This window comes from Armigeres subalbatus, chromosome 2, assembly GCF_024139115.2.
Source record: "Armigeres subalbatus isolate Guangzhou_Male chromosome 2, GZ_Asu_2, whole genome shotgun sequence".
Lineage (NCBI taxonomy): Eukaryota > Metazoa > Arthropoda > Insecta > Diptera > Culicidae > Armigeres > Armigeres subalbatus.
Genome location: NC_085140.1, coordinates 57,165,478 through 57,175,590, shown reverse-complemented (window position 1 = coordinate 57,175,590; position 10,113 = coordinate 57,165,478). Strand labels below are relative to the sequence as shown.

Genomic DNA, 10,113 nt, shown 5'->3' with positions numbered 1-10,113 from the left:
AACGAAAGCATAATTGAAAGGGAAAGTGCTTGATGTTGGGGAGACTTTTCCTGAATAGAGGAAAATCTTGCTCGATCAATGCACATAAAAATAAGTTTGATTCGGTTCTCATTTTGGTTATTTTTTTCATCAGTAAACAAGTATGTTTGCAAAATGACTGGTGAAATTTGTACTTGAAAAATTTGTACTTGAAATTTGTACTTTGTCAATGCGACATGTTCAAACAGTGAACCTTCTATATAGCAACGATAGTTGATTATTTGTGTTCAGATAATTTTAATCAATCTTTGAGCCAACATATAGAAAAAAGATTGCACCATCAATCGAGGTGATCTGAAATAAGAAAAGTAAAAATTTATGGAAAACCGTCAAGATCAGTAGCAGTCAATTTTAATAACCGCCACTTGCGCCGGGAAATGAGAGTTTACTGATAAAATGATCCGCCATCAAGCAGAAACTCACACACGGCAATTAATCAGATGATAATGAAATACCCTCCACTCCCCTCAAACCGGCAACGAAGGAAGCAGTGGCAACCATTTGATAGATGTTCTTTCCCTTATATGGGCATAAACCGCTAATTTAAAGACTTTCATCAACATAGTGTGGCACATCGTCCTCCGATCGGATTGGCATTAGCTTCTGCAATGTACAAAGTAAAAAATTTCCCCTTTGTGATAAGAAGCACATTATCAACGATCGTCACCGCGCGCGCATCCAGCACCTCTCATTAGTCTTAATTGTCCATCCATAAGCGAAGACGAACACACTCAGCTGCATTGGGTGCAGGTGCCTTCTGCTCTCGTGTAGTGTAGGTAGATTGGAAAGTGATGAATCTTGTTCCTGCGATGAATGGCGTGAGCCTCCGATACTCACAATAGGCCACACTTCGACTTCGTCTATCGGCATGGCATGGAAAGAATTATACACACAGAGTCACGTATTGTTGTTATCTGCTTGGTGCGGTGACGGTGACGTTGTTGCGGTAGGTTTATGAGAATTGAAAATGGGAATCTATTTTTGCACCACACAGAGCCGGGGAAGAACGGTGATGATGGTGACGATGTCGGCGCGCTAATAACGATGAATGCGATAGAAATGGAAAGGCTTGGGTCGTATCGAAAGAAAGTGGTAGAAAAAGAGATGAATGTATCGGCCTTCGTGGCGCAATCGGTTAGCGCGTTCGGCTGTTAACCGAAAGGTTGGTGGTTCGAGTCCACCCGGGGGCGTATCTTTTTTTATTGTGTGTAAATGGAATCTTTCAAAGAATTCAAAATTCGATTTAATAGAGGAGAGTAGAGAAGAGAGGTAGATGAAGACAAATGAGTTTTCATCTGGAATAATTTTTAAAAGAGAGATTTTTAAAACTTATTGGTAATAATTATTTGAAGAGTCATCGCAATTAATCTTTAATTCTAAAAACCTAACTAACAACATATTTCTTTTTATTTACAGGTAAGCTGGTAAAAATAACCAAACACGATGATGTGGAGGTATTTACTTTAATTATTCCAAGGATTCAATTAAATTGCGTTTGACATATTTGTTCCTTTTTCTGAGTATGTATTTACTTTCAACTTTCAATTAAATCAAATTCAAAACTATTATTGAATATTTCCATTATTAATACTATTACTTTATAAAGGTAATCTCTTATTACAAAATTAAATCGCTGGTTTTGTCGGTATTTTGTGCTACTTCTATTAAAAATTCACTAAACAAGGACGGAGACCATTTGATTTAAATATTGTTAAAAATAGCATGACTTAGAGAACTTTAAGATGAAGTTCCAGATAAGTATTATTTTTGATAACATTTATTTTTCTTCAAACTACTCCAGTGTTTAATTATTACCTCATAAAAATGCTTCTACTTAACACTTAATACTTAACACGGTAACAAAGTGGTAAAGGGGAGAAATACGCCCTAGGTAAGAAAATGCTGTTATTTTTTAATCGTAACGATTTTATTAGATATTTTGTATGTTTTTGTTTTATTAAATATATTGAATGTTTTCCCTGAGCGAAAATTTCTTTATTGTAAGGGAACTGCTCCTAGAAAACAAAGGAAACAAAGAATTGGTGCGGAAATTGTTTCATTTCTCATTTTTGTGATTTTTTTTCAGCAGTAAGCACGCCGGATAACAACAAAACACGACACAAATTGAGCCTAAATTGCCTGTTTGGTGAATGTTTTTGATATAGGAGCATGTTATTAATAATGGAACAGATACCCTATATAATACTCTACATAACTTTTTGATATTAAAGCGTTTCTCATTTGGATTTAAGAATAAATGGTATCTAGGGAAAATAAAATATGATAAATACATAGCGTAAATGCTCCAGCCAAGTATGTAGTACGAGCCGCTGTGATTTCTTGGTCAATAGACTGAATTAAGTTGCAACACTGATCTGCCGTAATCTGGAAAAGAGACGTAACAGCCATTTTACAACATGCATGTTTTCCATTTTTCTGTTAAAGAGCTCGATGAGTAGTACTCGTTAACACCATTTTTGGAAAATGGCGTATACGTCACTTTTTCAGATTACGGCAGTGATGGCAGCTTCAAAATCACCGAAATCAAAATAATAGTTGCAACATCGTTAATTGAATTTAAAAATTTAGGCTGTTGTTTCCCAAAGGTTTTTTACAAAAATTCTCCATAATCCTATCATGTGTCTTAAAGAATACATTAGTAAGAGAAGAGAGATGAGATAAACAAGAAATAAGATTGACAAATGAGACATGAGACGCAAGAACTGAGAAGGGAAAAATGAGATGTGAGAAGTAAGTTTCTAGAAGTGAAATCTGAGAAGTCAATAATTTTTCACTTTTTCGGGGACTAGGTTTTTGACTTAGAAGACGTGGCGTTATGCTAGATTTGTTATGTTTTATATCACATGCTACACATTGTTTTTTTTCCATCGTTTATTTATTTGCTCATTTGGCACGTTTGGCTAATTTGCTCATTTGGTACGAGCCGAAATAAATGTATTTTGTATTTTCGTTTTGTTTCATCAAATTTTCGCACTAGCTAGTCAGCCATATATTCTTCAGGTTTAGTTGAGTAATCATTTATTCTCTTTATGCTATCGAAAAATACATTTTGCATCATTAGCTCATCATGTTGATACTAGCCTAACTTTCAAGAGAGTCCTAAGCAAAACGTCTTAACATTAAAAAAAAATCTATCGTTTTGACGCAAAGAAACAGACGTCTTACTTAGAATAAAATGCAATCAAAATCATCGTCACGGAAACATTATCGCCCAATGCCCATCCTGGTAGCGAGTTCTTTTTTAGTGACTTTTTTTGGGCAAGTCACTAAAAAGTATATTTTTTCGAGCTCAAGTCACTAATGTAAATGTCACTTTTTCTCGCAAAAGTCACTATTGTCAACTATTTTAGAACTATTGAATAGGCTTAGTGCTTTCTTAAGGGGTCGTACACTAGTTACGTAAGCATTTTTTCTGGGTTTTTCGACCCCCCTCTCCCCCATGTAAGATTTTACCCACACAAATTATGTTTTGTTTCTATGGAGCGTAAGAAAGTGACAGACCCTTCAACCCACCATAAGTGGTAACGTAATTAGTGTACGACCTCTAACGTATTTGTGGCTTCATATTCGCTCTGAAACTTGGCCAATCGTTTAACTCGGTGTTTTTATGTGTTTTTCAATATAAAGGGTTTAATGTCATAGTTTATGAATTTGTATATAGTGATGCAAGCATGATGCGCACAGGGAATTGTTAATATTATAAGCTTAAAAATCTATATCGTAATTGATGCCCCACCGTTGGGGTTTCAGATGATTAATTTCAATTTTAGATACACTTCCTAGTATTTCGAGGGAACCAACAGTGAGCGAGGGGTTGCTCAGATAATCATTAATGCATACCCAAAAAAATCATACATGCCTTTAATTTTGTTTAACTAAATGCTTCATCCATAAATATATCAATTTTGTAACATAAAATGAAACATAAAATTTATTTTATACATCGTAAAATTGAAATCTGCTTCTGTGTTTGATGATGTAATGGGATATTGGGAAGATTTTGATAATTTTGAATTTGACACACCATTTGATATTCCGAACAAATGCTTGTTTAGATATGTTGCAGTCCTTAACATTTTGAATTTTTCTGGCTTTCTCAGTCTTATGTATTCAAAACGATGAATTTTGTTTTGTCGACGATTCTGCCTTGTTTCGCCCTTGAAAAAGACTAAAATAAAAGGCCGAAACGTCGGGCAAAACAAAACTCGTCGTTTTGAATACATAAAACTGAGAAAGCCAAAAAAAATCCAGAACAAATCTTCCAGTCTTGTTAAATCTGCCTTAAGATCCTCCGAAAATCCTTCGAAATAAGAATTGATAAGCAAGATATGTTAGAAGTAATTCAAGCACAGGCTAGGTTCCATGGAATTTTGACCGTGTGTGAAAAACAGGCTGCAAATGCAAGTTGCGGACCAAGTGCAGGAAGTCATGGAGAAGAAAAATTGCTTGGCTTCACGCTTCTTTACAAAAAATAAAAATGTGCCGCTAACTTTTGCTAAGAGAGTATTTATTTAGTTCTTTTTTACTGTGCTTAGGGTCAATTTCTTCACCTCTGCTTAACTCCTAAGCGATGCTTCATAGGTTTAATCCATTGAAAAAGGAACGATGAAGGTACCGAAACGTCGGATCAGAATTAATATAGCGTTTTAGCTGGTCATCAGACTGCATAGCCGATAAACACTTCAACGAGTTAATTACAGTCGATAACCACCCCCACTTCATAGGTTAGATAAAAAAGATTTTGCTGCCCCACGCATATTCGATTCAGTATCATATTCAGTGTCCTTCAACACTTTAAGCTGATTTAGATAAAACAAAATTTTGAAAACCAAGTACGATACAAATATTTAAAGAAAATATCTCTCCCCTCGTTATTTGCCTTTCTCGTACACTAAGTACGAGTAAAGGCTATATACTCGTTCCAAAACCAAACTTTCCATAGAAGGCTCGGAGACCCATAGTCTTCTCTACCATTTGACTCAGCTCGACAAATTGAGGTGATGTCTGTGTGTATGTATGCGTGTGTGTATGTGCGCAAAAATTCTCGCCATTTTTTTGGTACTTACCGTTAACCGATTTGCTCGAAACAAGTTGCATTCGACGGGGAATCTTGTCCCATTGTTTCCTATTGAAAATCGGGCTGATCGGACTATGGGATCAGAAGTTATGGTCAAAATGAAAAATTGTAAAAGTTTTTTTTAAGTTACTTACCTCAAACCGATTTGCTCGCAAAAAGTTTTATTCAACGGAGAATGCTGTCCCATTGTTTCCTATTGAAAATTAGGCTGATCGGACTATGGAATCGAAAGTTAGGGCCAAAACATTATTTTTTTTATGCGCAACACACGCTAAAAACACTCATTCATAATTTTTAGTATTATTTTGCTCGAGAAAGGCACCAACAACAACCGCTAGGTTTATTAAAGTTAACTTGAATTTCTAGATGTCTAATCAGGAAGCCATAGTTCTGTTTCATTTTTTTTTTCTACGGACACGAGACCTGGACGATGCTCGTGGAAGACCAACGCGCACTGGATGTTTTCGAAGGGAAAGTTCTGCGCACCATCTATGGTTGGGTGCAGATGGTCGACGGTACGTGGAGGAGGCGAATGAACCACGAGTTGCATCTGCTGTTGGGAGAACCACCCATCGTTACACCGCGAAAATCGGAAGACTGCGGTGGGCCGGGCACGTAGCCAGAATGTCGGACAGTAAGCCGGTGAAAAGGTTAAGAAAAATATTTTGAGCTTTTTAGTGGAATGTCTTTACTTGTCGTAGGACGGGTTTGTACAATCCCATTTAATTCCACCACTTAATTGTACCTTTACAGATACGTATTTCGACCTCAACAGTAAGGTCGTCTTCAGTGTCTCGTACTTGACTCGACGTCAAGCGGGCAAGGTGGATCGATCAGGTGGAGGACGATTTGCGGACCTTTTCTAGAACTGAAAGTCACTATTTTCGGCTCTTTTCCCGTCAGCTTTAGTCACTATTTTGAACGACATTGGTCGCTAACAGCCCTGCAAATACACTGAGGTGGTTCAAACGGCAACTAGTTGCCGATAGTGTGTAAACGTCAAACAAATCCAATTCAAAAATGAATACACCGTTGAAAAGGCGTACGAAGGAATATGCGTTGAGTGAGGAGTCTGTTTCCCTGTGGTTTTGGTGTCAATTTTCATGAAAAGCGGCAAGCCAAACAACCACCACTAAAAAGTAGCAGTAGCAGAACTCTTCATCTACATGATTAGAAAGAAGTACCTAATATATTTTCACTCAAATCGGGAGTTCAGTGTGGGAAGCCAGTTTGGGAGTAAAATTTACTTAATATTAAGGTGATTATACAATAAAGCCACAAATCGGCCATTTTGTAAACCACGTGCTATTCCAATATTTTTTTCAAGAGCACGAGATGAAAGAACCGTAACTCTTATGGGGCTGTAATAATGGTAGATCGTTTGCTTAGTTGAACAGAAACTAACCAAAAGTTAGGTAAATTTTACTTAATTTTTGTAAACATGAGATTACTTAAAATTGGGTTCCCAAACTTTACTGCCTTTGTAGAGTGGTTTTGTTCTTCATTTTATGACAACAAAGGGAAGAGGGAGGGAGATGCGAGAGAAAACCTAATTCCAAACCTAAAATTAGGTACTTTTTTCTAACCGTGCATCTATTGATGGTGTTGGTTTGCACGGAAGTGATGTCAGATTCGTCAAATCGACTATTGAATCTTTGTTTACAAAAGCAGATAAGTCGTTTTGAAAATTTTTTCTTGATTTGTTGTTTGTTTGTTTGCATATTTGTTGTTGTATATATGGCATTGGTGCTGAAGAAGGCAGGTTACACATTTAGAGCAAACGAAATAACTGCTCATATTGAGAGTCACTTTAAGTTCTCACAAATTTCAGGATTTTTTGTCTGCTGGCCGTGAAGCCAGAATTGCTTTTATTCTCTCCACGTGTCTCTATATAATACCAACGTCTCTGGTACTCTAGTCGAACATGGTTTTTGGCATTATGAACAACTTTCCGAAATAAACCACACTGCTAAAATCATTTCTTAAAGAGTCATGCTTAAAATGCCGTGCGGGACCGAAATCCGTACAGCACCGAAATCCGTCCACCTCATGAGATATCAATAAATTAAAGGACGTTAAAGGTAATTAATGTAGGAATAATTAATCTTATCCTGTTCAGATACTTGACAGTAAGCTTTTAGGATATAGAATTGGAAAGAAGGCTTTGAAATTAAAACCACAAAAATCAAAAACAAATCTCCACCCACCAAACGCAGATTTTGTGCCGCCATTTTGTATCCGGGTAGAGCATAATTGCACCAAAACCAACTGTGTTTTAATTGCTTTTTGCAAATCATTACATAAGATAAGCGGAATACAAATCGAAGGGATCGCTTCTCAAGGTGCATATCGAACTATTTACATTCAGACTGTTTCAATTTAAATATTTAGTTAAGAAATAGCTGTACGGAATTTGATCCTTTGATTCGAAATCCGTCCACGGTGGACGGATTTCGAGTCAGGAGCAGTTGATTTAATTCATTATTTTATCATGTTTTTCTTAGTTTTTAATGAGTAAATGTGAAACACTTGAAAAGTAGAAGCCTTCATTCGCCTGTATCAATGGCAAACGTTTTATTTACATTCGATTCCTATTTTCTAGTGACTTTTTCATATACTAAGGTGCTTAAGTGTACGGATTTCGATGCCCCATGGTATGATTTTTAGGATTCATTCATACAAACGTGCGGTCAAAATTTAACTTTTTTGGAACACGAAAATTTCCCAGGGAGGGGGGTAATTTCGAAATCGAATTTTTATTTTTAATGCCAAATGTCGTAGAAATGCATGAAACGTCAAGATCTGGTGTCACCTAAAAAAAATTTTTTAGGAAAAAATTAATTTTTGGGACATAATTTTTTTTAAGAAGTCGAAAATTTATTTTGATGCCGATTATCTTAGAAATGCATAAAACGTCGAGATCTAGTGTTATCTCCAAACAATTTTTTTTTTTAAGATAGATAGTAGTTAGTTAGATAGTCTTTTCGGGAATTTGTTTTGAGATCGAATTTTTTTATGCCATACATACATATGTCTTTCTACGTTTGATGCATTTCTAAAACATTTGGCATCAAAAATAAAAATTCGATTTCGAAATTTTCCTGACCACCTCTTCACCCCCACCTTGGGAGATTTTCGTGTCTTGTCTTTTCTTAGCACATGCACAGTCAGTATTGAAAAGCATCCTGGAAATGTCGGTTGTATTTTAGAGCATTTTCTTGTCATCAATAATATTTGCAGCATATCATAAATATGACACAAGTATTAAAACGGCCAGGCCCACCGTGCAGACTTGAATTTGGGAGAAAATCCAGAACTCCATGGCAATCTGATTATTTAGAGAGATTATTTGGGAGATTTTCGTGTTCCAAAAAAGTCAAACTTTGACCGCTTTGGTCAAACAGTTAACGAAGTCCGGTTGAGCTGAAATTTCGCATAGGTATAGGGATTTTTCTCGAGGCAAAGCAAGTTGAGCAGTACGTTGTACTAAGCAACAGTTTTGTCGACTTGCTATTTGCTCGCTTCGTTACTGTTTGGCCTTTCCACCCATTATTCCAGTTCTGATCTTTCTGATTGCAGTGTGGAGGTTTAGATTCCAAATCTTAGGGGAGGAGGTTCGGTTATGGGCATCCCTATGTATCTTTTGACAGATAAGAAATGCTGTCATTCTGACAACCGTCATTTGTTTGCTATAGTAGCATGATGTTTTGTACTCAATATCAAATCAGGTGGGCATCTCTACTTTGAATTAGAAACAAATATGTTTTTTGTCCAAGAAAAACAACACGTTTGTTTTAGCCTTTTTCAAAGTGTCATAAGTTGAAGTGATTTAATACAGTAAATTTAAGAGCCAGTTCGCGAGAAGCGCGACCCCCTTTCCAAGGGAGGTTGCAACGATGTTCTCCGATTTGGATGAAATTTTCAGGGTTTGTTCATATATGTAAGAGAAGGCATTTTGCAAATTTTCAGATTTTTTCATTGAGGGGAAGTGGAGTAAAACGGTCCTTCAAAAATTATTGTTCAAAAATCGCCAAAAACAAAAAAATTCAATAACTTTGGCAATGAGTGACCGACGTTATTAAAATTTTGAACGTTTTTTCTACTCAATTAGTACTTTATACCAAGAGCTTAATAGGGTTATAAAGTTGTTTACTTTAGGAGAAAATTGACTTTTTCGATAAAAAATGGTCGTTTTTCCAAAGGGAATATTTTTCACCAACAGATCTAGGATAAAAAACTAAACCCGTAAGGCAATTAAGGAACTAAAGAGCTTTCATCCCATATATAATTCAGAAGCGCCAACTCAAGAATTTCTTAGAAAATCGCAATTTTCTGCAACACTGTTTATTCTTAAGAAAGTTCGCAAAAATTTCGACCCTACGTATGTTGATGTTTTCCGATCTGGTGAAAACTGTCCAAACTTTTTGTCTCAGTTGAAATTAAAAATCAGAATTTTCTATTAGGGAGTGTAGGGTAAAATAGGCCTTTAAAATTAAATGTCAAAAATACATCATTTTTTATGTGAGTTCTAGCAGAAAATACATTAGTTTAAACAAACTGTTTCTTCTTCCTTTCAATTCATCTATATTTTTCGTCTCAATAGATATGTATATCCTTCGCTGATCTATATTAGATAGCAAACTATTTGCAGAACAATTTTCAACAGAAGTAAAATAGGACCAAAATAAGTGTCTTAAACATTAGCACGTCTTTCGCAAACTGAAACAAAAATGAACGATTTCGGCGAACGTGCTTGTTGATAATTTTTTTTTGAATAAGCTACAATTAATGTGGGTACCGGTAGTGATGTTGCTTTTACATCTATGCGAACAAAAAACAATTATTCTTAACGACAAATGAGCAATTTCGGTAAATTGGGTAAAATAGCCTTGTAAAAATAAAATGTCAAAAATACATAATTTTTTATATGTGAGCTCAAGCAGAATATACATCAAACTTATTGAAACTTATTTCAG

General features: G+C 35.8%; 1 non-coding gene across 1 annotated transcript; it reads left to right on the top strand.

Annotated features, from left to right (window-relative positions):
- Positions 1-1,155: 1,155 nt before the first annotated feature.
- Trnan-guu (transfer RNA asparagine (anticodon GUU)) lies at positions 1,156-1,229 on the top strand. The gene has a single exon. It is a non-coding gene; the product is annotated as a tRNA-Asn (tRNA).
- The last annotated feature ends 8,884 nt before the right edge of the window (positions 1,230-10,113 follow it).